The sequence below is a fragment of the Camelus dromedarius genome, chromosome 2 (assembly GCF_036321535.1).
Source record: "Camelus dromedarius isolate mCamDro1 chromosome 2, mCamDro1.pat, whole genome shotgun sequence".
NCBI classification, from domain to species: Eukaryota; Metazoa; Chordata; class Mammalia; order Artiodactyla; family Camelidae; genus Camelus; species Camelus dromedarius.
In genome coordinates, this window is record NC_087437.1 from 67,828,683 (window position 1) to 67,851,635 (window position 22,953).

The following is a 22,953-nucleotide window of genomic DNA, read 5'->3' on the forward strand; positions in this document are numbered from 1 at the left end:
GAGACTAGTCTATACCAGGAGCTGAAGGAATAGAGAGGTGCAAAGACCAAGGAAGAAACGACAAGGTAAACCTTGATAGGTGAACTAAGCCCAAAGCTACAGGGCCTTGCAAGGATGTAAGATTTAGTCTAAGGCGCAAAAATAAGGGAAGATACTGACAGTCTTTAAAGAAGGAAAGTGTCACACAAGGTGTGAGTTTCTGCAAGAGGACTCTGGCTGCAGTGTAGGAAAAGGAAAAGAGCGATGGGAGAGGGCAGTTCAGAGGCTTTTCTTGGATAAGGTAGAGGTCATGGAGGTTCTGATGGCAGTTGTGGCATTGGAGAGAGAATGAAAGCACTGATGAGAGATGCAGGGACAGAGTCGTCGTCGGGGCTGGTTGAGCGAGGTTCTCTGGCATTTGAGTACGTAAACAACCACTGTAGTTTGGGCTGAAGACACAAAATTGACTATTTAAAATGGCTGTGCTTGTATATTACCTCTCACCTGTTACTGCCTGTTGCTAACAACCTTGTGAGGTCATATAACCTTATTTCCACTTTACAGCTTAGGAAAGAGGTTTAAAGCAAGTAAAACTGGGCTTGTCTTAGAAGCCTGGCTTCTGTCTACAAATCCAGGTCTTTTCCCTTACAGTGCATTACCCTAAGTAGTGGAATAAATGGGAATGACTTACAGAATGAAAAAAAAACAAACCATTTTTGACCAACTATCTGTGTGGCCTTGGACAAGTTACTCTCTGATTCTGGAAATAATCCCTAAGGTCTCTTTGAACTCAAAAAATTAGGTGACTCTGATTTTATTCTCATTGGGAAGAGTCTAGTCTTAATTAGCAAAACGGCTGAATTAAATACCATTTTTAAAGAATGCAGTTTTATTACATTCAGGTACATACAGAAAAAGCTAATTCCCAACAAAGTCTTCTCAAGGAGAGGGTCTTGCTGACCTAGTTTTATGGCAAGATTAAAAAAGAACCGAATTCTTTTATAATTAGTGGCATCATTTATTTCCAGTTAAATCACTAAAATCGTAACACTAGCTGTTTGTTACATTTTTATACTGTATCTCTATAAAACTTTATGCCACTGTATGTTTGAGCTGAATTCAGTATGTATTTATTGGGAGTCTAGTACTAAATAATTTCCTAAAACGTAATAGATAAAATACAGTAAACTGTAAAGCAGATTGGTTCAGAAAACAGAGAAACTAGAGGATGGGGGTGTATTACGGACGGGACCTTAAGTCTGATATTGATGGCTAGGAGGATTTACAGGAGGAAGGAAAAAGATGAAGGATACTTCCACTGGGGTAAAAACACAAACGGGGGAACAGAGAAAGGATGTTCTGTGTTTGGGTTGTGGCATGGACTCTAGCCCGAGTAGAGTTAAGGGTTGATGCTGGAGAGTACTGACAAAGAAGCCTGGAGACTGGGGTGAACCTTGGATGCCAGGCTGAGCCATTTGTACTTGATCCTGAAAGAAATAAAGGGCCATTGATTGGTTCAGGAAGGAAGTAACATAAAGGAAATGTTGCTTCTGGAAGACTAATTTGATGCCAAGATGCCTTTTGCATACATAATACTGAGTCAAATGCAAGCCATGCCTTTGTTTACTGCAAATTCCAAGCTTCTCAGTTTTTCTGTATAAAATCTACAAATCCATGAGGCAAGAATGTAATTTGTAAAGTGCGTTGGTTCATTTCACGAGTGTATCTCTAGCATGTCATCTTAAGACACATACACACAGATGTGTGAGAGTCCTGTAGACTGGCTTTGACTAAAGGATCTATGTGAGTCTTAGGCATGTATGGTATTAGTAAAGCAGTAAGGAGTTGTGTGTGTAATGTATAGTATGAAATATATGATGAGTAGGTAGTGAGGATAGCTTTTCCTAGATTGCTGGGTTTCCGATGTAGACCATCTGTTTAGTTCTGTTCTTGTATAATATATGGTGAGAAAATATTGTTAAATAAACCTTGGCAACAGTGAAGAAACGTTGAAGTGCTTCCCATTGCATTCCAAAGAAAAGCTTGCTTCTTTTACATTCTTAGAATGAGTGAAGCGACAGTTTTCCCTGATAGGGTTTAAAGGATCATTTGTATTTTTAAAAGTTTCTCATTATAAATTAATGTGTTCATTGTAGACAAATGAGGAAACACCGAAACGCACTGGGAAAATGAAAAATTAATCATACACTCAGTACTAGAGAAATCTGTTAACTTTTGGTGGTTGTATACCATTCGAGACCTCCTCCTTCCCCCAGGCATAAATTACAAAATTAGGATCATGATTGAGATATACTCTGTGATTTACTCTTCTCTTTGAACAGCATGTCATGAAATGTTTTTCTCTGTTATCAAATATTCACCTGCAACATCTTTGTAAATGGTTGCGTAGTGTCCCATACCATAATTTATTCATCAGTGCCCTATTGAATATAATTTTTGGTGAGCGCTTTTATTTTTAAAATAGGGAGATATTACATGATGCCATCCGCAATTAATTTGTTCTTGCTTCATGACCATAGTGGTTTTTAGCGAACTTAGGAAACTGACTAGCATATTAATCCAGTGTTATTTCATCTTTCAGAAAACCATGTTGATTTTCCCCTAATAGCTTATGTTTGGTTGCTTGTTCAGTGATACATCCTTGTTAATAGATCCCATGATCTCTCCATAAGTACCTGTGTGCTCACAACAATTTGCACTTTATGAAGTGCTTTTGCTTACATTAACTTGTTTGGGCCTCAGGAATACTCTGGGGGGAAGAAAGAAGGCTAAGAGCATCAGGCACCTGCAGTGTGAGGATTGCATATATGACTTCTTGTCCAGCACCTGGCAATGGAGTGAAAGCTCTGAAAATACTAATTGCTGTTGTTACTTGACAGTCATGGTCATGTTATCTCCTTGAATCTTTACTCTTTTTTTTTTTTTTTTTTTTTTTTGGTTAGGGATGATTATACCCCTTTTAAAGATGAGGAAACACACCTTACAAGGTTCAGTCATTTTAGTGAGATAAAATGCTAGTCAGTAGCATGGTGCTCCCCCTCTTGGCCCAGCACTCCCCTCCACTGCACCTCCTCTAGTGCGGAGAAAGCAGCAGTTGTTTCAGGCTCTTCACTGGGATTTGGCTTCATTATGAAAGGGAGTTTCACCTGGCTCCTCTCCGATGCCTGCCTGTGGGGAAATCTCTCTGGCAAATCTCAAGTTGTCTAGAATGTGGCAGTTTAAAAGCATAACTACATTGATCTACAGTCTCAAGGTCCCACCTTTGAGTTACTTTTAGAATTTGGAGATGGATACCATCCAGCAAGGATGACTCATCTACATTTGGTTTGTCAATTTGTTTTTAAAGATCGCATGTCCAGCATCCTTTGCTCTGATGGTCCCTTTAAAATAGGAAGCAGGTAATGACCCTGAGATAGACTGAGGCAAAAGATGTCGTTTCTTTGCTTTTACCTTGTTGCCCTGGGTATGCTTTCTCATTCCTGTGGCCAGGTGATGTATGTACTTGTCCTGATGCCCTCTCTTTGCTACACTTAAAGAAATTATATTAGGCTCTCTAGACTCTTGCATGCTTTTCCTTAGTTTCTTTGTTTAGACTCCTATAATTCCCGAGTTGCATTTGCAGTACCACATTTTGTGGCCTTGTTATTTAAAATCTATTTATATTTTGTACATACTTACTTTTGTGTTTCCTCTGCCTTTTAATATATCTTATACTTCATTAGTTTGTAGCAAAGGACTTCTACAAGCTTTCTTTTTGGTCTTTCTCCCACTCTCCCTCCCTTCCTTCCTTTCTGGACTTACATTTAATCTAGGCTTTAAAGTGTTTCTAGAGAGCTTTAAGACATCTTATGGGTTATTTTTATCTGTAGTTTTTTTTTTTTTTCCTAATGATGTCATTTTGTCCCTGTTTTCTTTGCTAAAATAACAGTGTGATTGATCTCTTTGAATTTCCCTCTACCACCAGGATATAGGGTTGAGTCTTACACATGAATTAGCCTCAGTTGATTTCTGCAGCTACTTTGTGTCAAGAGTCCTGCTCCCTGACCCAACACTCATCCTTCCTATTCATTCTAGAACTACCTGTCTCAGGGTGCAGTTCTAGGGCCTATCAAACGTGCAGTTTTTTAATCCTGTTTTTTTTTCTCCTAGTCTGCATTTAAATAGTCAAAAAGCTTCATTAGTATCTGTTTTTTAGTTTTCCAACTTAGTTTCATTGTCATAATAAGGTAGAGTATTATATTTCCCAGTTGCATCATTTTAGTTATTTAGGTATAGAATTTCCAGCTACATTCAGTAAAATTAATATGTTTGTTTTTAACACTAGTATACTTTATCTTATTTCTTGTTTCAAATGCTGTATCTTCTATGCATTAATTCTTCTCAAACATTCATAAGTATTTTTAGACTGTCTAATTTTGTGCATTCCCAGTGTCACTACTCCTGCTGTAGCTTCTGTTATCTCCTGTTCTAAGTGATTGCCACATACCCCTACCTGGGCTCATAGCAGTTTATTCCCTACCTTTGGGCAGAGATGCCTTTAAGTCCTTTGACTAACCCATAGGTCAGTACGGTGTCAGGGAGAAGGCGAATATAAAGGTTTCCAGCTTTGGCTCTGCCACACATGGTTTTAAGGCAAGTTGGTTAACATAACCTGATCTCGGTTTCATCATCTGAAAGGATTGGAAGAGAATATAACTAGTGTTTTCCAATGCTCAGTTTTTGTTTTTTTTTTTTTTTGTAGTGTGTTTCAAATATAGTGAAGCCTTTGTCTGTATTTTTCTATAATGCTTATATGCATTGAAAGCAGGGTAAATTTTAATTTATAATACAGTAAGGTAATTTCAAAGAGCCCACCAGCTGGTAAGGTGGACTTAATCATATCACTAGACAATAGCCTCTCAATCATAGGAGGGCAATATAGGGAAACCTAGTCCCATTGATACCTACATTGATTTGAGTCAAACATCCTGCAATGTGTAAAGCTGTCCACAAAAAGAGCAAGTAGGTGAGAATGTGAATGTTTTATGAAACCTATCATCCCTTTATGGCTCTCTCAAGAAATAGCCATAATAATAATAAGCAATATTTTCTCTGATCTGTCCTCTGATTTCAGAGATCTCTTATCTCCCTCAAATCCCTCTCCTGCAGATAGGAGGTCCCCAGAGCAGATAGGGCTTTGTAGATTTCACTTTATATACAATTCCAGACTGATCACTGTGACTCATGGAGAACTGTAGTCTTACAGATTCGGCGGTTTAGTGTGGGCTCAGTGAGAAAAAGCTGAGTGATTGGTTTGTGAGCAGGGTGAAAGGAGGAGGTTACAGAGTCTGCTCTGCACGTGTTCCCAGCTGTCGTCCTCAGTATCTTACACCCTACACTTGGTTACCTTCCATGGTCTCCAAGTCACTCCTGTTCAGACCTCTTCCCTTACTCCTTCTGATTCATGTTTGCCTCACATGTATTCCAATAATTGATCACCTTGTTGAAATTGACAAAACACCTTCTCCCATTTGAACCACATTTTGTGACTGGACCAAAGGTTGTCTTGACCTTTATTAGTTTGTGTTCAATTTTTCAGAAAAGTTGACTCTGTTATGAAAGTATCCCTTTCCAAATTTGATATCTTTATTGTTCAAAGCTATCACATTTCAGTTATGCAAGATAAGTGAGTTCTAGAGCTCTCCTGTACAGCCTGGTGCCTACAGTTAACAATACTGTATTGTGCTCTTAAAGTATTGAGGGTAGATCTCATGTTAAGTGTTCTTACCACAAAGCAAAACAAAACAAAGAGGCATGAGGTAATGGATGTATTCAGTATCTTGACTGTGCTGATGAATAGGCATATGCATATGTCCAAACTCAACACATTGTATACATTAAAATTTTTTAGTTTTTTTGCATGTCGGTTACATTTCAGTGAAACTGTTTAAAAAAACAATAAAACAAAACAAAAATGCACCCTCCCCAAACTGTCAACTTCCAAGCACCCAGAAGACTCAAGTATGAGTTTATGGAGCTGGGTTGGAGAGCATTTCATCATCAAAATCAGTTTTTTCTTCCAACAGTGTTGTCTCCCCAATTCTCATTCTTAAGTTTTTTCAGGTTTTGCAAACAATGTTCTTTCAGGGGTAAATTACTTCCTGTATAACTTTTCATTTACTTATGCAAATTAGCCCCTCTAGAAGTCCCATTACAGAGCATTAAACCTCTCTTCTAGAACACAATAGTTCAGAGAATATTTCTGAAATGATGTCACGAAAGGAGAGCTCAGAATTGGCCTTTTCATAGATGAAAGGAGACAGTGCATTTTTAAACTATTGTCTTTGATTTCTATTTAGAAATTCACTCTTCGTCCCCATGTGAGAAAAGGGTTAGGAATGGTCCCACTGTATTGGCCTCTTAAAACCAGCGTAGAATTCTAATAGCACAAGACCAGTTTACTTGGAATATAGTTGCTGGGAATAGAATAACATATTGTGGACAGAGGCTTCATGATACATGAAAGTCACAAAGGCTGAGCTCCAGTGAAGGACTCTGCAAAACAGGGCTGCACTATATTATCATCATCAAAATACTTAATGGTTTAAGTGTATTAACTGATTTAATTCTACTACTACTGCTACTACCACTACTACTACTATTATTATTATCACATGATGGGTGAACAAAGTGAGGCATGGAGAAGTTTCAGTTGTCTAATGTCACATAGCTAAAAAGTAGAATTTTTTTAAATTGAAGTATAATCAGTTTACAATGTTGTGTTAATTTCTGGTGTACAGCACACTGTTTCAGTCATACATAAACATACATAGGTTCATTTTCGTATCCTTTTTCATTATTATTACTACAAGGTATTGAATATAGTTCCCTGTGCTATACATAAGAAACTTAATGTTTATCTATTATATATATAGTAGTTAGTATCTGCAAATCTTAAATTCCCAATTTATCCCTTTCTACCCACTTCCCCCCTCCACTGTAACCATAAGTTTGTTCTCTATGTCTGTAAGTCTGTTTCTGTTTTGTAAATAAGTTCATTTCTGTCTTTTTTTTTTTTTTTTTTTTAGATTTCATGTATAAATGATACCATATGGTATTTTTCTTTCTCTTTATGGCTTTACTCAGAATTGGGTTTTGAACCTAGGTAGTTTGGCTCCAGAATCAACATGCTTAACAATTATGTAAACTGCTTCAGAATAAAGAAGGGTGTTCGTATGGGAATAATGTTGTAAATAAATAAGGATTACTTATCCATCTTTCCAAGAATTCCCACACATGTGGTCATTATCTACTAATGAAGGTTCCAAATGGCCTTCAGATTTTCTGGACTTTCATCCATGGCTCTACCTGAATTTTGTGTGCTGGGTTAACCAACACACTTGCTCTGGCAATGAGTCTCATTTAAATGAGCTCCATTAGATGTAAAGCCATTTGCAGAGATAGGTGGGAGAGATGGTGAAAATGGCAATGACAGTGATGGCCGTGATGCTGCGGAGGCTGGTGCAGTGTAGTGGTGAAGCCCCATGCAGCAAGTCAGCAACATTTACAGAGCAAAGCTCTAGAGAGGTAGCTTTTTAATACAAGGGCTCAGGTTTTAATACCAACTGCTACAGCAGAGAGAATATTTGATATTGTGAGAGAGAGAAAAATATGTATCTTTTGAGTAAATAGGGTCAGTCTTCTAGGCAGCATTTGGCCCAGCAGATTTTCTTTTTCTGATAGAGAACAGAAATTGTCTAAAATTTTCCATCCATAGTAAGAAGACATTTCAGATGATGCTGTGGGAAAAAGGCATCCCTGTTTTATACACGCTGTATTGTAGAGGGCAATAGCAGAATACCCTTTACAATGTTCAGATTAAATAAGATCCATTACTTGTATTAAGACATGAAGATTACAGAAGTGGAAAGAAGTGAATGAACTTGGAAAACTTTGGCTATTAATGCCAGAATTTTCTCATGTAAAAGAAGGTTAATATTGCCTACTTCATAGAGTTTTAAGAATATTAAATGTGATAACATGTTTGAAAAACTGCAGCACATCATATAAATTTGGTATCTCTCATTGACGTTAAATATGTGCATCATTTTGGCACAACATACATTTAGCAGTATTCTTTTTAAATTTAGAATTTTTGATTCTTCACTTGGACAAATGTTGCTAACAAGAATTTCTCTCCATTAATTCAACTTAGAAGATTGATGTGTAACCTTTCTTTCCTTTCCCCAATAAAGATGTACTTGGTTGTTTACAGTCCTGTCAAGGTTTATTCAACTCTGCCTCTTAGATTGTTTCTCCCAAGCCTCTGTTTTAAAAGGCTTTCCTTGCCTAGATGCTTGTAAACAAGTCTTGCCTGTCTGTCAGCAATCCGCAGCTCTGCCACTCTTTTTGAAGTTGGGCTTCAGTGGATCTTTGAAGGCTGACTCCATCCTCCTGGCTTGTGTAGGTCCCATGCCACCTCATCACATACCTGCTGCACATGGTATTCACTATCATTCTCTACACATGCCTTGCCTGGCAGGACCATGTGATTAGAAGCGTCACTTTTGGGCTGATACTACCGCCTTAGAGACCAAGTACCAAAAAGGAGCAGTCCAAACATTGCTGCCACATGGGGAGTAAGCTCCGTAATACTTGGAAGGCAAAGTTGTGCTTGGAAGTAGATGCCTCTCCCTTCTGGCTGAAGTTTTTTTTGTTGTTGTTTTGTTTTTTGGTAAAAACTTTTGATGGATTTCCTGCTGGAGGAATTAGCTGGCTGCTTCCTCTCATTCTAGGGTGAGATTCTTTTTCTCCTTCTGGCAAATCTTTAATAATGATGTCTTATTCTCTAGCAGGCCTCCTAGGACCACAGCCTACCAATACCTTTCCCCCTCAACATCTCATCTCTTCTTCTCATCTTCAAATGAGTTTTCATATTACCTTTCAGCTACAAAGAGGACTTGATTTACTTATTAGCTAATTTTTCTGCCTCCAGACAAACTATCAGAACGGAAGTGCTATTTTTGACAATTTTAGTGAGAAACACCCCCTTGTTAGGTAGCAGCTGCTGCGAGATCCTGTAGTCTCCATTTCAGTATTGCATCAGGTATATTGTTCAGCAGATAATACAACTTTGGGAGGGTACTCATTGGTTATATATGACCAGTGTATGAAAATACAGGGTAAAATATGTTAAGGAGCAATCCAGAAGCCCTATGGCTAAAGTTCTTAAAGTGTGGTGCCTGGATCAGTGGCAAAGATGCCATCTGGGAACCTGTTGTGAATGCAAATCATCAGGCTCCACCTGAGACCTTATGAAGTCAAACTATGAAGGAAAAGCCCAGTAGTTCCACTTACCTGGTTTAACAATACTGCAAGGTGATTCTGCTGACGGCTAAAGTTTGAGAACCACTGCCCTTTGGGATGAGGCACAAGACCTCAATTAATTAGCTCATGGTGGTGATGCTCAATGAAGACTCCCCTGTGCTAGATCTTCATGTATCTGCTAGAAAATGTAAAAGAAAGTTGGTGTGGATCAGTCTTTCTTCACTGCAGTCCAGATGTTGGAAGTTTTCTAGCAAAAAGGAATACTAAAATTTCCTCCATCAGAGAAATTGGAGATAAAAGTTAACACTAGGTGCTGTAACAAATAACCATAGCCCTTCCCCACAATGTAGGAGAGGTTGAATACAATAGGAGTATGTGTCTCATAGTCCAAGGGAGTTTCAGGTCACCAGGAAGCCTCTGATCCTTACAGTTGTTGGGGACCCAGGCTGCTGATATTTCTGACAACCTTAACACATGACTTAAAAGATTGCCCCAGGAGTTGTATCCATAAAAAAAAAAGAATGAGTAAGCAAGGGACAAATTGATAGTGAATCCTGGAAGTGCTATGCATCACTTCTGATCATATTTCATTGAGTAGAAGTAAATCACATGGTTCTACCCCATGTAATGAACACTGGGAAATGTAGTCAGCCTGTTTCCTAGGAAGAAGAGGAAACATTTTGGTAAGTAGCAGTCTGTTTTGCACATCTCTTTTGATCTTATTCAAAGGGGAACTTTATTTTCAAGTTATGATCTTATATAAGAAGTCTAAGAAAGAGTTCTCATTCTGTTATCTCCATAATTTTGCAAGTGACTTAGAGGCTATGGTGTTCTCACAGAAACACAAGAGGGACTGTTAAAAGCAGGACATGTACTGCTGAGTTGGTGGTTAAATTTCCCTATACTATGGAAATTTGGACTTTTGATACCTGGTCCCTGATATCTGGACGTTGAATTGAATTGGTATATATCATATTTTGAAACTGATTTTTAGGTATCAGGTGAAAAATGCTCAAATATCAAATGTTTTAAACTAAAACATTGGAATCAGAGTCGGGAGACTTGAGGAGCTTATCAAAAAGGTACCAGTTTTTCTGCAGAAATTCCTTTCTTAGTAAGATAGTGGAGTTAGACTAGATAATTCTGATGGTCTCTTCCAGTGCTGAAATGTTAGGAGAGCAACTGCATTTTCTGTGCTTGAAATTATTTGTCAACTAACACTGAGTGCCATCTATGTTCAAGACATTGCACTCAGTGCTAGACAAACACTGGACCAAACTTCTGTCCTCAGGGAGCTCACAGTCTGTTGGTAATGGAGATACCTATTTTAGCAGATAATTATTAAGCAGTGTAATATGCAAAATGATCTATATATTTAAAAACACTGATTTAGTAAAATTGAAAAAATCAAGGTATTGAAGAAATTATTGCCCTTTAATGAAAATCTTGGAGTTACTTTTGTTCTTGTTTGTATTTCAAATATTTTTTTCTTACTAAATATAGTTCACTCAGTTAAGTCACTAGTGTGTGAGACAGTAATCCAATGTTCTTTTTCTCAAAACACTAGTATATTAAAATATAATTCTTTAACAAATTCTACAATTCCATTAAAAAAATCAACCCTAAGCTAACTTAAATGAAGCTCAGCCATTCCATTTGGGTTGATTTTAACTGGCTACATGAGAAAGTGAAATTTGGAAGACAGCCAAATAGGATTTATAGAGATTCATATTGTGTCAGATTTTTCTGCTTTATATGGATGTTGTTATGTTCTGAGAAGAAATTTATAACTGCAATAGAAAACTGAATGAATATTGATTATTTTTTAGTTACCAAAACTAATTGACATATAAAGCTTTGTAAATCCTTTTAGATGAGGATGGGTATAAATTAAAAACTAATTAAAGCAGAGGCTTATAAAGGCACCATCTCCAATTCAATGGGTTATACATTTTCGTTGTATATTAGGAAGATATTCCTTAGTCTCCCCACCCCAAAATCCTGCCAAACAAACAAATCTTAGACATAAAAATCATTTCAACTGTTAAAGGCCAGTTTGTATGTGTTATCTTTCTTCAAAAGTAAATACAATCATTTTAACAAAATAAGATTTAAAGAACAGTTAGCTCAAAGAGAAGTGCCATGTAGAGACAACAGGACTGATCAGCTTCTTATCTGTAACCTCCATACTTACTGTTAACAAGCCTTTTATCGTTAAGACAGTAAACATCTGGGATCTGAGCACTGACACCTATTAGTTATAGTAGTTTCCTTTTGCCTTTCTAGGCAGTCTGACAGATAAACCTCCAGGAATCTCACAAAATTGGGCCCTTAACTGATCAAATGAATGGCTATCTCTTGTTTTCAGTCTAAATTGAAGTGTGATCCTGTGAAATGAGACAGTGTGCAGTGGAAGATATTCCAGCTTCAGCTCCACCAGTAACCATCAGTGTGACCTTACATTCTTTCCCAGTTCATTCCTCAAACAGGGACCTAAGTGATTTTTCTAAAACTCACATCCATCTATTTCACCTCTTAAAAAAATTATTGAATAGATGGGAGGATAAAGGCAGCACTCTAGATTGGACATGTGATGCCCCTTGTCTTCTAGCCTCTTTCCTCCCACTTTCTTACCCTCTTTAAACTACAGCAGTACTGACAGCCTTCCATGCTAATGATATGTCCTCTATCATTTCAGTCTTGAAGTCCTTACATCCCCATCCAGTTTTGGTGGTAATTTTATTCAACTTCAAACTTACCAGTACAACTAGCTTCCATGTAGCCTCCAAGACCAACAGATAGCTTCATGTATTAATTCAGCAAACATTTGTTGAGCTGTTGCTCTATGCCAGGAAATGTTCTATACTTGGGATATTTGGTAGTGAAAGAGATTCCTGTTTCCTTTCTGCGGCTCACCATAGAAAGTGTAGGGTTAGATGAAGTAAGCAAATGAGTAACGTAATTTCATATAGAAATAGATACAGTCAAGAATATCAAACAGGATGATGAGTGTTGTGAGAGTATTGTGCCTGTGGTTCTTCTAGACTCTCCACATTGGGTTCTCCTAGAATTCAACGGTCACGTGCTTTTTATCTTAGCCTCCACATCCTCCCTGCCCCAGTTCCAGCATGGTTTCTAACACACTGGCCACACTGAGTGTATCTGGATGGATGGATGAATGACTGAATGTTAATATCTTCAGTTACTTAGGCTACAACTTCTTCATGCAAAAAAAATGAAGGCATTGAAGAAATGACTACTCAAGGCCCACCACCTTTGGGATTTTAGAAGTAGATAATCTACATTTTCTGATGTTTTTATTCATTTGTAAAACTGAAAACGAGCTGGTTATTTTGACATTTATTGCAGAGTCGGAACTAAAGATAACATGATCTTAAAAATACCTTTTCAGCTGCCCTCCTGCTTGAAAAAAGTATCAGCAGATGGTATTTTCTGAAATTTTCCTGACTTTCCCAGATTCGCAGCTGGAGCCTATAGTCTTTTGAAATCTATTTGTTAAACATTTTTGAAGGCTCTATGACTCTATTTTTTCGAATACTAAATGAACTAGAAATTACAATTCATACTCAGTGGCAGAATTGGAACTTTAACGTATTTAAATTAAAATGATTTATATTCACTTTCAAACCAAATTTAATTAAAATGAAATAACTGGGTAACATTACTTTTATAAAAATGCATTAAATTATACTATTGCATTAAAATATTTTATACATTTTGAATACAAACTGAAAAACAGAAGGAAAGATAATAAAATGACAGCATAAATTAATTGAAAACAGAAACATAATGTAGAAAATCTTTGGATAAATTCACCATAATGGACAAATGTCTGGGAAGTTTAATTAAAAATAGAAAACAAAATATGCAACATTATAATGATAAAGGGGCTACAAATATTGATAAGGAGAAGATTAATAGCAAAGTAAAATTTGCTTTGTAGATCCCATTTGGATACATTTTAAATCCTAATAAATTGGATGAGTTATTAGGAAACTGTAATTATCAAAATTCACTAAAAGATTAAATGATAAATATTGAAAAAAATAAGAAAATACCAAATAATCCTCTTTCAATAAGTTCTTGCTCTGCATGGTTTTATAGGCAGTTTAATTGAAAATGCTAAGGTAAAGTTAATTCTCATATTAACTTTTTAAAAGCCCAGAAAAATAAAATTCTGGGTAAAACAAACACTTCTACGTATTGTTATAAAATTAGATAGTGATGATGCCATCGGGATTCCAAAACTTTACAAATAGCAAAAAACCAAACAAACAAACAAAAAAACCACAACATACAACAAAACCCCAAAATAACAACAAAAACTACAAAGTTACAAAAATTCTAAATAAAACAAATCAAATTCACCAATATATAAATGGAGGATATAATTAGAAGTATTTGTTCTAGGAATGCATGCACAATTTAATGTGGAAAATTTTTCTTAGTTGGTTAAAGAAAACTGTTTACCTTGTCAAATCTCAATGTTACTTGATGTCATTTAAAGCAATGTTATTATTAAACTCTTTACATTTTCTTGCAAGGAAAATCAATGACTAATATCACTCTTAATAGTGAAAACCTAGAAACATTTTTATTAAATAAGAAATAAGGTGAAGGGGTTTACTATGAGAAATTTTGTTTGATGTCTTCCAGATTTTAGCTAGTAAGATACAGAGGCTGGGACTACTGGAAACGAAGAGACAAAATGATCTCTATTTCATAAAAGATGACTGTGTACATGGAAAACCTAAGAAAAGTCAACTATAAAAGATTGTTTAGAATTAATAAAATATTTTTGATATTTGACTATTTAAATAAAATAGACACTTAAAAAGCAGTACTTTTTCAACATGACAAAAAACCCAGGCAATATATATAAAGAAAAATAGAATATATTTTTGATTATGGTGATAGACTGTACAGGATTAGCATCATTTACATGAATTACAAACTGTAGTGTGAGGCATACATCTTTGTTTTTACAACTGGAGGTAAGTCACTGTTCCATGAATCCTATAAATGTGTCAGTAGTTTCCAACTTATTTTGCAAATCTTGTGCCTTTTCCAACCAAATTTACAAATAGTTTCTTGATCTTTCCACAATTATTCTAAAATTAATTAAATCCATGGTTGAGGGTGAGAAAAGATGATAGACCTCGTATGATACTGGACATGTCATGGCACAGGCCATGTTCTAAGCTTCATGTGTGTTAACTCATTTACTTCTCAGAGAAGCTCTGTGAGATACTTTTGTTAATCTGCATTTGCAGGTGAGGAAACTGAATATCCTGTGATTTCTCCAAGATTACTTAACTGGCATTAGGGATCCATGAGGAAATACAAAACCATTCAAATTGCTTTGTCATTCAAGGATCATTGTGTGACCATTTGGGGAAAAAAAAAAAGTTAGTCCCCCATTTTATAGCAAATGAATTTCAAATGAAATAGGAATTTAAATATTAAAAAAAAATGGGAAAAATAGTGGCTTTTGTGACATGGAAAGATTTCCAGAGCAATAAAAATAGGAGGAAAAGTTTAAAGTAAAAAATACTGTGATAAAATACTAAATCAGAATTTTAAAAAGAATAAAATATTTGACTACTACACATGTACATATTCAAACCTCATAATAAAAAACAGGAAACTATAAATAAACTTAAAATTTGAAATATAGACAGCAGTGATTTAAAACATTTTTGCTATTAAAGAGAATGAACTCTCCAAATTGATAAGGATTAAGTAGTTTAGTGCTTGTAGCATAATATCATAGTGTAATAGTTTGTCATAGCATATGAATTTGAGCCATCTGCCACCAATTTATTCCCTGAGTAAATTTGGTAAGTTCTTTAAATTTTCTGTTTCATTGTGCTCCTAATATGGACAGTATAAAAACAAAGCCATCTCCCTGCTCCATTCCTTAGTGCTGCCCCACATCTGGGTGTAGCATCCAGCTATGCTTGGTTCTAATCCTTTCTTCAATTTGAAGTGTAGACAAAATATTGTACTAATAATTGGGAGACTTGAAGGTAAATCCCAGTCCTCATTACTATTGAGTATGTGGGCGGATTATCTCAATTTCTGGATTAGATTGGATTGCATGTAATTGGATTAGATGAGAATGATGATTTTTAAACACACATCTGAAGATCTGAGGAGTTTATTGTCGGTGACTTGATAATTGCTGTAAGAGGTGGGACTGGGAGCAAGGAGAAAGCCTGGAAGGGGAGTTCAGTACTTCAACACTTGTTTTATCTGCTGCTGATGAATGCCTACTAGAGCTGTTGCCATTACATCACCGGTGCTATCAAGAGGAAGCAAGGCATGGTGGGATGAGGGTGGATTTCAAAGTCTCCATCTCCTTTGATAAATCGTTCTCCAGGTGTGGTCTTTCACCAAGTTACTTATATCCTAAGCTCCTCTGTTTCACAAGAAGGCCCTACTAACACCTTACCTGTAGCACCTTCCTCCCCCGAATGGTTGTGTGGATGAAAGGGTGTAGTAACCTATCAGGCAAAGAAGTGTAGACAAACTAATGTTCGTTTGTCCTTCCTTCATTTTTCTTTCACATCATACATCCTGCCTTAGCTAAGCAAACAAGCAAAAAGCCTATCAGAATGCAATGTTTCTAAAGGACTTAATCTTTCTTTCTTTTTTTTTCTCTCAAGAGCTGTGGTACTCAGCTTCATCCTTGCTTTGCATATTTTTCCTCTTCTTTCTCATGTCTGCTCCCTCCTGTCTCCCCCCTTCTCCCCGAAAATGCACACCATGGAGCAACCGCCTGTGGGTTTGCCTCTGTCCCTTGTTCAGATGGCTGAGCCGAAGTTCAGGAATAAGAACTTCGATGCTTTTGGAATTTCTATGCTGGGAACTCATTAATATTGGTCTCAGTTCTCTGAGAAATGATGCTGATAAATATATTCTGGAAGTAGGATGTGTTCTACTTGCTATAAAGTTAGAGTAGCATCATTATGAGTAAATTGTAAACTGTTGCTGAAATGCATATTTGTAAATGAATGATCTGTAGTACCCAGATGCATCCCTAAAAAGTGTTCATACTTTCTTTATTTGGTTTTCTAATAATGCAAACTGTGCTTAGACTAAAGCTGAATTCAGGATTGTTTTCAGTATGTGCCCCTCACAAAGTTTCTCTTTTGCTAGATTTCCTGCAGACCCAAGTGCTTCTAGGCTGACTTGTCAGTCTGGGTGATTGTGAAGGCTGAGCTGAGGCCCATGATCTCCTGCATATCTTAACAGTGCAGTTGCTCCTGGAGCAGAATGATTGACATACAGCAATTCCTGAATGACTGCAACTCGGACCTCTGAACACATTTACCATCTGTTGAACAGGGATAGTATTTCAGGACACTAGAATGTATTTAATAACTTCTTCAAGGTTCTTTGTTGATTTCCCAGGATGATCACTGAAAATATTGAATAAAATTGGTCCCTAGATAGGGCATCAATTCCAGGACAACAAGCCGTGTTATCCTTAGAAATAGACATCCCATAGAATAAATCTATGGTAATTATTTAAGAAGTGATGGATCTGCTTTTAATATGAAGATGAGGATCTTCAGATATTTTTCTTACTTGTTTCTGTTGTTATGTAACCAAAGTATACTTTGTTGTCTCAGGGGTTAGCTGATGATTTTTTACAGTATTTTGTTAAAAATATATTAGCCACAGCTGCATCTCTAGCAGTTTCAGGAAGGGACTTGGGAATTTAATTTTCTCTTCTTTCCTTTTGAAAACATTAAATATTGAAGAAGAAACATGTTGGAATGCTCATATTAGTAGGTGCTACATTTTCTCGTGGAAGCATCCCAGCAGACAACAATTTACCCATCTTTTTGACTCTGATTCCAACAGTGACTTCTCTGAGGCACTGGGCAAGAAGTTTATTTTAAAGCCATGTCTCATCATTGTCCAGACCCTATAAGGTTAATCCTTGTGGGAGGAGTCTTTAAGCATTATTCATGTCTCTCCTAAGCATCAAATCAATCTGAAGATTGGAAAAATATGTCAATCTGCAGCACATTTGTGGGCATTATCTAAAATTCACAGTATAATGTGATCAGAGAGCTGGTACTTTAGATTTCTGTATGCATTTATAATGGGTTTTAACATATTCATTTCCGGAAATGAGTTATGCAGGCACTTTCACAACATTTCAGCAAATCTTTAGCAGCTGCTTTTCAATTTTATTTAGCCTTAAGGATATGCTTGTATTGCAGGCATCGCAGACATAACTGCCTGGAGCTAGGGCAGAAAAGTCCCTGGGATCATCAAACAAAGAGAAATGTGAATTAACAGAGCCGCTCAAAGAATGCTGTCAGGTATATTGAAGGGCCTTGGATGTGGGGGTGCACTTGGAATGTTTAGATTGACGAGGTGTATGAGCACATATTCATGATGATGTGACTGGCTGAACATAAAATGAAAATCTACGGGAACAGAGAGCGACATCCATTTCACCAGTTTTAACGAGGAGGTTTCTAAGGAGGAGTGGAATGGCCAAGAGAAGCTGGATTTTATAGAGCATTTTATTATGTCCTCTCTTCAGGTAATGATCCTCCCCAAGTCATGTGAATATTAGGACTCTTTCTAGAATAACGCACGTTTGCAATGTGAGAGACCAAGAGCCCTCTAGGTTCATGGGACAGCAAATAGAAAACATCTGGGCTCATGGTGTTAGCAAGATTTCACTTGTAACAGCTTTGTATGTGGCAAAGGATACATCAGGAGGCAAAGCAGATAGAGCTCTCAAATTCTACCAGATTGCTCCCAAAGAAAGGCTCTAGGTCAGTGATTTTAGGAGGCCAGTGTGGGTTGGAGGTCTTGTTAACCTGAAGCATGAATCCTCTTCTCTCTTGGCCTTTATTCATTACCAGCCTATGGACCACATAATCTGTAACTTAATCCCAACATCTGCATTCTAACTTTCGTTTCACTAGATACAATATCTAATCCAAATGTAGAATTTCCAACAAAAACACAGTCTAGGAACATTATAACCTAGAATTTAAAAATACTATCAAGATTCTGCATAGAGAATAAAAGCTTTCAAGCCCAGAGGCTTTCTAAGCAGCAGTAGATTGACGCTGACATGTTGTTCATAGATTCACAGAACTATCTTTACGTTCAACTTAAGGGTGATTGTGGAAACTCTTAAAGTTTAGTGAAATTAATTTTCCTCCTGGGATTTACAGGTGTCTGTGAGCTCTTATTGATATGGCTGGATCCTATATTGGGGTTATAGATTAGAACTTTGGAGTTTATACTTTCCATTTCACAAATGTTAAACACGAGGCAACAGTTTCTGAACATGAGTAAACACATCTTGTGGAGGTTCTATTGGAACAGAAGGATTTATGTATTTTTAGTTCTTGAGTATTTTCCAAAACACATTCCTGACGTGGATTACAGTCAATTTAAAGATTTTTCCAATACTTACATGATACACAACTCAAAATTACTGTTTTAAAGTCTACCATGAACCTTCTTTTCAAGTTGGAAAGTGAGATAGTAATTCCTTGTCTCAGAGGGTTAATTTTTGAAGATTGGCAGTCTTTCCAAAGAAAGAGGTCAAGGTTCTAATTGTTTTCTTGACCTATTAGGTGAAAAGGAATGTTTTCACTTGGAAGATAATGGCAGCAAAGGGGGTGTAGGGAACAGGCTCCCCTCCTCAACTGGTTTCTGTGTCACATATGTCAGAGCTAGTCATGTCTTTCTCTAAAGACTCTTTCCAACCCAGAATCAGATAAGGATATATTTCCTTCTGCTTCTGTTAAAAATAAAAGTAGAAAAAAAAAAGGGGGTGGGGGAAGGCTATTACTGAATGATACCCTTCATTTTCTTGAATTACTTCATTTAAGAAGGAGATTGATGGATAGGTGTTCAGTGGATTGCGTTTTCCCCATGCCTCCACCCAACGTGTGTGGGGGATTACAAAAAGGGGAGATAACTGGCCTCAAGAACTACATGGCTTCTTTTCATGTAAACACTTCTTATAAAGAAGCTTTGTGGTGTTTGATTGGAGTCACCTCCTGTATATTTGTAGTTTATGAGACAAATCCTCCTCAGTGCCTTTTCTCCACTGCATTGCGTTATGAGAATAGGAATTAGCCTTGCATTCTCTCTCTTAATACTGGAGTGTCCCCACAATGGTAGTTATGAAAACAGCACTACTTAATATTTTCTTTGATTGAGTGATCCAAGGGGAGCCCTGGGTGCATATTGCTTGACTTTGTTATTTTTAAACCCTTAGGCAAGAAGCCATTTGCTTCAGTATTGAGGCAAGATCATGGTAAATGTGGAGTACAGAGTGGAAATCCCAATTTGTCAATGCAGATGGCATTCACCTTGGGAAATTATTAGAATACTTTAATCTATCTTAAGGCATTTAAGCAAAGCACGTACACTCTAGGCAAGACTTTATATTTCTTCCTTCTCAGGAGAAATTTGGGGTCCATTAAATAGATTCTGAGTAGAGATCTCAATCCCTTTTAAAGAAAATGCCCTTAGGGAGGTGGAAGAATTATGGAAGAATTGGAGGCATGGAAAAGCTGCTTCCTGTGTGTTTCCTGATCCTTTAATCTGGTTTAATTGCCTTCTCGCTTGTACCTAGTGATTGTGTTTATTTGTCCATGCTCTGCCCTCTGCTTAGGCTGTATCCCCTAGATAACTTTTAGACATCTTGTGGGTCTTTTTGGTTAGAGGAGCTTTCCCTGACACTATATACCTGTCAAATTAGGTCTTCCTCTGCTATTTTCTTTTCAATTTGTGGTCTTATTTTCCTTTGAACACTTAGGACTGTTTGTAATTTTTCTGTTGATTTGTGTGCTTATCGCATTGACACTTACTTTTTTAAAAAAATAACCAGACTGTCTGCATTGTGAAGACAAGGACCATCCCACCCACTGTTACCTCTACTGCATAGCACAGGCTCACCTCCTATTTGATAATATTTAATATTATTTATGAAAAATAATATACAATACTAATTATAAAAATATATGATAGTGTTTATAACAACTAAATGTAAATGCATCTTTATTACCTTGAATTGGAATTAGGATATAACATAACCTACTTACAAACATAATTTTTGAAGTTACTGAATAAATATAATAAAAAGATGTAATTGCAATAAAATACCATGTATTTCAATATGTAAATGTGTCTTGAGAAGATGTGATGAAGTAGGCAGCTGTATACATGTAGCATGGCATCACCAGGCCTTGGCCATGGCACATACAATAGGATACAGCGTGTTATTTTGTTGACTCAAATGTCATGGCATAGCCATTGATGATGGGATTTTCTAAAATCGTGACCACATAATGATAAATTCTCAAAAAGTATATTTCTTTGATTTCTGTATTTGCGCTCAGAGATTTCAGTGTCTATTAGCACTGTGTAATTCATTTTTATACAGTGTATACAGTATGGAGATAGTTTCTAACCTCAGTTATAAACCAGTTTCTTACCCACCTGATGGTGCAGTGGGATATTTGAAAGTCATGCAGGATTGAAACAGTTCTTCTTTGAGACTGTCCTGAATATTGAAGTATGTAGGGTGTCTCTGGATAATACTCAGTAAATACCAGGAGCTCCTCCAGTTTGTCCTAAAACCAAAAACTACCCCAGCCCAAATTTCAGAGTTTCCATTGATACTTTAAAAACATCACTACTTTTAAAAACTGTGGCTGTGCTGTTATAGATACTCCAGAATTATTGAATACATGGATAAATGGATATGTTTATACCTCTTATTTATTTTGGGGTTGTCTTTCTTTTTTGAGGAATTCTGTCTCTACACCTAGTAGTGCACTTGATTTTGGAAAATACTTATTTAATTGAACAAGAAGGTGAATGATACAATTTCCAAGTGCTAGGGATAATTGTCAGAGTCCCTCTTGGCTTTTCCCTCCCATGCCTTTCTGTCTGCTTCATGACTTTCTAATTTTTAATTCTCCTGGCTTCCAGCAGGGATACTAGGGAGGGAAAATATTACGAAATTTTTATCTGACCCACCCACCATTGTTGTCTACCATAAGTTGATGATGACTACGTTCACTAATAAGCCAGAGGACACATTTTAATGAAGAAGTCAGCCTATGAGCTTGTGTTTTCATCCTGTCACTGAACATTTTTCACGTTTGAACATGATTCTCTTCAAATAGTGATTTTCATGTCAGTGAATCCAGAGACACAGAAAAAACTTTACCAAAGCCCCTGAAAGACTGTGAATGATAGTAATAACAAACACAGAGTTCATAAGAAAAGATTTTTTTGGATTATTTTTCTGTATCTATACTGATGACATGCTATAACTTATTATGATAGTACATCAGAATTTGAAAGTAAAACTTATTAAGGAATTCAAGTAGTTTTTGCTTGTGCCTAAGCACTACACTAGGAGTGAGAAATCCTGTACTTGATGCTGACTTTAGGAACTGTGCTATCTCAAACCAGACAGGTAACCTGTTCCTTGCAAATTATCTTTCTCTGGTGAGGTTAAATTAATCCTTGTAAACAGGGCTGAGAATGAGCTATTTCAATAGAAGATGTTTCAAAAATGCAAAGTATTATTGTTACAATTTGTGCTTGTGTAGATAGATCTTTATTTTAAGTGCTGGGCCATGATTGTTCAGGGATGGTTAAACCTCAGACTGAAAGTTTAGATAGTGAGACCAGGTATTTTCTGTTTCTTGAGTCTGAGGTTCTCAAAATACTCAGTCCCATTGCAAATACAAATCGTGTAGCAAATCAGGTGATTGTGTGTGTGTGTATGTGTGTGTATGTGTATATATATATAGTCATCTAATTTGCAGCAGGAGCCATTGGCAGATGCCAGGGACAGAAGTGCCTGTTCTTTTCTCTCTGGCTACCTGATGAGAAGAGTCTCAATTCTATAAAGACTTACACATGCAAAATCAAAACAAGTTAAATCCACTTAAATCAGGTTGATTCTATAATTTAGGATGTTTTATATCCGTGAAAATAGTGAAACTTTATTTCTTCTCTAATCCTTTTACAGCACCTGCTACCTTTATCACTTGTCATTTATCGTGGCACTTAATCATATCTCCCTTGTGTTGTTACCTGTTTTATGGGCATATATCTTGTCTTTCTAATTAGATTACAAACTCCCTTGAGATAATGATCGTATTTTCTTAAAAAAACAGAAAGGGAATTCTTCTCACTCTACAGCTGACTTTTAGGCCTATGGTGGATAATCCATATAATTGTTATGTAACATAAAATAATAAAAATTTTATGTTGGACAGTATTATAGCTGCTTTCCCACACCAAAATTTACTTAGCAATTCCCATTCGAGTAAAATCTTCTTATCTATTGCATTCTTTTACCATACCTTACTCTTAGATGAAATATAGACTTCAAAAAATAATTGAAATCACATCCAATCACTTCAGATTATGCTAAAGTTTCCATCTTTGTGTTCTTTATTCGTTTGAGAGGTTGATAGATTTGAGGAGAAACATGTTTGGGGAAATTTTTTTTTTTTTTTTTTTTTTTTTTTTTACCACCGTCCTCTTTATTGCACACTGGACTCTGAAACACAAAAGTCTTCTGTTCTAGTCTTCTATCAACAGAAT